Source organism: Chrysochloris asiatica, unplaced genomic scaffold (assembly GCF_000296735.1).
Source record: "Chrysochloris asiatica unplaced genomic scaffold, ChrAsi1.0 scaffold00161, whole genome shotgun sequence".
NCBI lineage: Eukaryota > Metazoa > Chordata > Mammalia > Afrosoricida > Chrysochloridae > Chrysochloris > Chrysochloris asiatica.
Genome location: NW_006408679.1, coordinates 184,983 through 190,948, shown reverse-complemented (window position 1 = coordinate 190,948; position 5,966 = coordinate 184,983). Strand labels below are relative to the sequence as shown.

At 40.6% G+C, this 5,966-nt stretch overlaps 1 protein-coding gene across 1 annotated transcript in view; it reads left to right on the top strand.

Annotated features, from left to right (window-relative positions):
• The window catches only part of SDCCAG8 (serologically defined colon cancer antigen 8), a gene marked incomplete at its 3' end in the record, with an annotated part of 318,486 nt that overhangs the window by 221,349 nt on the left and 91,171 nt on the right, over nt 1-5,966 (top strand). The gene's annotated exons all lie outside the window — the stretch shown is intronic.

Genomic DNA, 5,966 nt, shown 5'->3' with positions numbered 1-5,966 from the left:
CAGGGTATACTCTTTGGTTGGTTGATGATGCATGGAGGGGATTGGAACCATGGCAATGAAACGATATAGGATAGAATGAATGTAAAACTAATGTTCTCCGATGTAAACTATCATATAATTTACAATAAAACATTAAAAAAAGAAGAAGAAGAAGGTCAACATTACATAGTATTGCTGTTGTGAAGTGCCATTGAGTTAGATCCAACTCAGCAACCCAGTATATGATTTCCAAGGAGGGGCTGGTAAGTTTGAACCACTGTGGTTCAAACTGACCTTGTGGTCCTGTGCTTATCCTACAGACTCCTCACATAACATTAAAGAATTATAAATTAAAATAACAATGAGATACCAATAGACTCTTATGAAAATGGCTGAAATCCACACCACTGACAACACCAATGCTGGTGGGGCTGTGAAGTAACAGAAACTGTTACCCATCACTGGTGCGAATGTAAAGTGGTACAGCCACTTTGAAAGACAGTCTGACAGTTTCTTACAAACCTAAATATAGACTTGCTTACCGTACATTCCAGAAATTGCACTCCCAAGATACTTACCCAAATGAGATGAAAATGTGTGTCCACATAAAAACCTGCACACAAATATGTATAGTAGCAGTCCAGTGGTAGAATCCACGCGGGAGACCTGAATTCAATCCCAGACAATGCACCACATGTTCAACTACTACTTGTCCTCAGTGAAGACTTTGGTAGTACTCTGATACTAAACAGGTTTCAGCAGAACTTCAAAACAAAGATGAACTAAGAAGAAAGGACTAGCAACCTACTGAAAATCAGCCTATTAAATTCCTATGGATCACAATGATCCTAGCCTCAGCTGACCATGGGGATGGCCCAGTACTGAGCAGCATTTCATTTCATTGTGTCACTACTAAAGGAGCCCTGGTAGTGCTGTGGGTTAGGTGTTGGGCTGTTAAACACAAGGTTAGTGGGTTCAAACCTACCTACCACTCTGTAGGAAAAAGATGAGGCTGTGTACTCTTGTAAAGATTTACAGTCTAGGCGCTGTGGGTTAATGCACCAGACTGCAAAGCTGTTTGAACTACATGGTTGGCAGTTCAAGCTCACCAGCTGCTCCTTGGAAACCCTATACAGGGTTGCTATGGATCAGAATTGACTCGATGGCTCATAACAACAACATAACCAACTGGGGAGTCCTGGTGTGGCACTGTAAGATAAGCACTGGACTGCTAATCACAAGATCAGCAGTTCAAACCCACCAGCTACTCCTTGGAAATTCTATACATGGTCACTATGTGTAGCAACTGACTTGATGGCACTTAACAACAACAACAATGATTAGTTGGCATAACGTAGTCTACAAAGACGTGCTCTATATTCTATATTTGTGAGTAGATAGTGGGATCTTAAAAGCTCATGAGCAGCCATCTGAGGTGCAACTATCTGTCTCTGCCTTTGCAGAGGTAAAAGAGTGATGAAAACTGAAGATGCCTGGAATCAAATAGTCCAATGAACTAATGAAATAAGTGAGCATCAATCTCTATGACCCTGAGACCATAGGACTAGGTAGTGCCTGGCTACTACTACCAACTCTTCTGACAGGGATCACATTAGAAGGTCCTGGATAGTTGTTGTTAACAACAACAAGTTGGTTCTGACTCACAGTGATCCTGTATAGGGTTTCCAAGGAATGGCTGGTGGGTTTGAACCACTGACCTTGCAGTTCGGAATCCAGTGCTTATCCTACAGTACCACACCAGGATCCTGGATAGAATGGGAGAAAATGTGGGAGAAAACCTCAAAACTGTAAAATAAAAAAAAGACCTGGATTATTGGTTATGGTCAAAAGAGACTGGAGGAACCTGAGACTTGGGTCACCCTTTAGGTTACCAGTGTGTCACTGCAAAAATGACACCAACCATCCCTCCCATGACACTCCACTCAGCTGGGATTCAATATTTCATTGTAGTGGCCACACAGAACTCAGACACCATACACAGTTATGGGGTTTTTTAGGGATGTTGTTGTTTTTGAGTGCCATTGATTTGGTACTGACTCATAGTGACCCTTTGTAGGGTTTCCAAGGGATGGCTGATGGGTTTGAACTGCTGACCTTTCTGTTAGCAGTCCATTGCTTATCCTAAAGTGCCACACAGGGTACAGTTCAGGATTAGAAATACTCGGGGTACAGTTCTGTCAGTCAGGATGACCTACAGGCAGGCCTCTCTGTGGTGCTTGGTCTCTCAGCCATAGGCTCTGGCCTCTGCCCTGCTCCAGCAATCTTACAAAGCTATTTTTAGTACTGCTGATAAATGCCCACAGGACACTCCACTCAGTTATATGACCAGCCCCAAAGTGTTCAGCTCCAGGTCCATGGGTCAGCAAACCTAGCTCCTTAATTGAATGCCTGGAAGCACTTCACTCCAAAAGTGAGCCTCCTGTCCAAAGATACTCAGTTTTATTTGCTCCATAGGCTAGGAAGCCCGCTGCTCTAGCTGGTAGTCTGGCTCTCAGTTCTTCTGCTGCTCCAGCGTCCCTGCTTTCTGTCCCTGGTTTGAGGAGCTTCAATGTGCAGGGACCTTAGGATTCAAAGGACACACTCCACCCCTGGTTCTTCTTTGATGGCAATGATAGCCCCCCGCACTCTGCTTCTAAATACACAGCAGGATGACAAAATTGACCAATCACAGTTAGCCTTGTTAACATTCACTCACAACTGAATCATATATTCCATCAGCATCTTCTCTAGTCCAGACCCATCAGAAAATAATGTTTGTGGGAGTTTACAAACTGGATTGATAACCTCAAATCCACCAACCACTCCTTGGAATCCCTATCCAGGGTCACTATGAGTCAGAACTGGCACTTAACAACAACAACATGGCTAGAAAAGACACTGAATAATTTATTGCACCAGAGATCACCCCCTGGCTCTTCTAGCTGTTGTCCTTGTCATATATGTTAAATTAACTTTCCTCATAACTAGAATTTTAACTCTAAGTACACCCACGAAAGCTTGTAAGCCAGCCATTTCATGTCATTATCTCCCCCTATTTTAGATAAAATTGCTAAATTGCCTGTCCCTATCCTGGTGTGGGCTCAAGTGTGGCAATGATAGTGAGGTTAGCCCAGGATCAGGCAGTGTTTCCTTCTGCTGTGCATAAAGTCGCTATGAGTCGGTACCAACTCGATGGCATCTAACAACAACAACAATCCTGGTGTGATGCTGTGCAAGCCACCGGACTGCAAAACTGTTTGAACTGCAGGGTCAGCAAGCAGTTCAAGCTCACCAGCTCCTCCTCAGGAACCCTATACAGGTTCACAATGGGCCAGAACCAACTCAATGACACTTAACAACAACAATCCTGGTGTGCCGCTACAGGATAATGCACTGGACTGCAAGGTCGGTTTGATGGTTACCACAATAAGCATACCAGGTTATCTGCTCATTAACTCCTACCGGATTGACCAGAAACCCTGATTGGAGGTGCTCAAATTACTCAGACAGATCTGAGAGCTGGAAGGCGAGCCCAGTTCATCAGGAATTGCCCCAAATTCTTCTCCAGCTGCCGTTTTTATTCTCAGTCTTTTGCACACAGTATGCTGATTTTCCTTTGTTACATTAAATCTGGTTTCATACATGTTTATGTAAGATGTTCTTACATACATGTTTATATCAGATATTCTTAATTAAGAAAAGGAAATGCATGAGTCAGAGGGAGTACAACAGAATTAGGAAATACATCCGCTTCCTATAGCTATGACTGTTCTGGTAACTATTTGTGTTCCTTCACACTTTGGGCAGCTGTCTACAGACTCTCCCTAGTTTTGCTCTTAGCCAGAGTCTTCTCATGGCCAGAGCTTTTCCCTATATCTTTTTTATCCAGTCTACTTCTATCTCTATGAACTCCCATTAACTTTCAGTTCTAGAAGGGGGTTTTCTTAGATAGTCATAAACTTTTCCTACTTTGATGCATGCAAAGGCAAACTGCTTGCTAGAAATTCAAATTGTGAAAGTCATTTTTCCCTACAGTTCTTTCCTTCAAAGGTAAATCTTATGTTCTCTCAGCATAAGAGATGGGTCTGCATGCCTTTTCAAAAGCAAATGTACTGACTCCATAGTATCAGCACTGGACTGTGAACCACAAGGCTGGCAGTTCAAACCCACCAGCTGCTCCTCAGAAACTCTATATAGGGTCGCTTTGAGTCAGAACCGGCTCAACAGTACTTAACAACAACATATGTATAGTGATTTTGAATTGATCCTACAGTGCCACACCAGCAGTTTTATATATATAGTAGTTATGTGCTTTGGAGTTCTGATTCATAGCGACCCTATATAGGTTTTCCAAGGCTCTAAATATTGTGGGATCAGAAATCTTCATCTTTTTCCCACAGAAAGATGAGGATTTCTTTTGAATTGCTGACCTCAAGATTAGCAGCCTGACTCATAACCACTATGGTACCTGGGTGTATGTATTGCATTAGGCAAATCTGCTGTACAAGACCTCTTTAAAGTGTTCTTGATTATTTGAAAAATAATAATGATATGTTTTTGACAGATGTATGTTAGAATGATAATATAGAATTTAAAAAGTAATAATAAACATTTGAAAAATATCAATTACCTAGAAAAGTATTTAAAAAAAACAAACTAGAGAAATATAGACAATTAACTAATTCCAGAAAAAAATAAAGTATGTGTAAGAAAATTAAGCTAAGTAATAGCTCTTCTCATTACTGAATAAATATTTCCACATCATTATAATATAAATGAATTACTAACTAATGATTTAACCAATGTCACAATGCCCTGGTGTGGCACTGTGGGTTAATACGCCAGACTGCAAAGCCATTTGAACTGCAAGCTCAGCAGTTCAAGCTCACCAGCTGCTCCTCGGAAACCCTATACAGAGTCGCTATGGGTTGGAACCGACTCAATGGAACTTAACAACAACAACAACATATGAGAGGATCAGATGGATGTGTTGGATGGAGCTAAATAATTACCTTTTTAAAAAACACAGGCAGGCAATTGATAATGTCTAATTTGTAAAATCAAGAAATTTTGTCATTTAGAAATATGGAGATGACTTGTCAAAGGATTGATAATGTTTGATGTTGGGATCAGGTTTGGAGGCAGAGAACAAGAACAGGATACCATTCTTTTTTGTTGTGAGTAAATGAGTATTGTTAAATCTAAGTATATTACTTTAATAAGAAAATTTCATCAATAATAAAAATAACATTACATATGTCCATTACATATGTCCATGATTAAGGAAAAGGCTTCCTACAGAGTGGTTGTTGTTAAGTCATTTCTGACTCATGGCAACCCCATGTGTGCAGAGTACAATTATTCCATAAGATTTTCAAGACTGTGACCTTTTTTTTTTTTTTAGCTTTTTAATTGTGAATTGAGTGAAGGTTTACAGACAAGATCATTAGTTTTAGTTTTACATTCAACAAATCATGCACTTTGTTTCATTGCAATGAGTACAATCCCTGCCATATAACAACAGCTGTCCCGCTCTCTCCCTGTGGTTCCTATCTACTTCTTGGCTGAGAATTGGGCCATGAGGGTGAGTTCCTTTCCTGAACTGAAGGGTGGTCAAAGGCCATAGTTTCAGGTCCTTGAAGTATCTTTTTTTCCCCAAGTTGCCCATCCCTGTCTACTCTGTGAATTGAGAGGGTGGGAATGATCCTCTCTGTAAAGATTGTTCCCTCTTTTGAGCTACTGCATCCATAGGCGTAGGTCAAGTTCATCAAATTGCATCAGATTACTCTTTTTTCCCTTTTCTTTCTTCTTCTAGTTGAGTTCTGATCATCCAGCCATTGAAGCCAGGTCAAGTGGGTAACTCTTTGCTTTTTTATTTTATTATTATTTTTTTAATTTAAGATTTTTATTGTGCATTGAGTGAAAGTTTACAGGACATATCATCAGTTTTACATTCAACAAATCATACACCTTGTTTCATTACAATG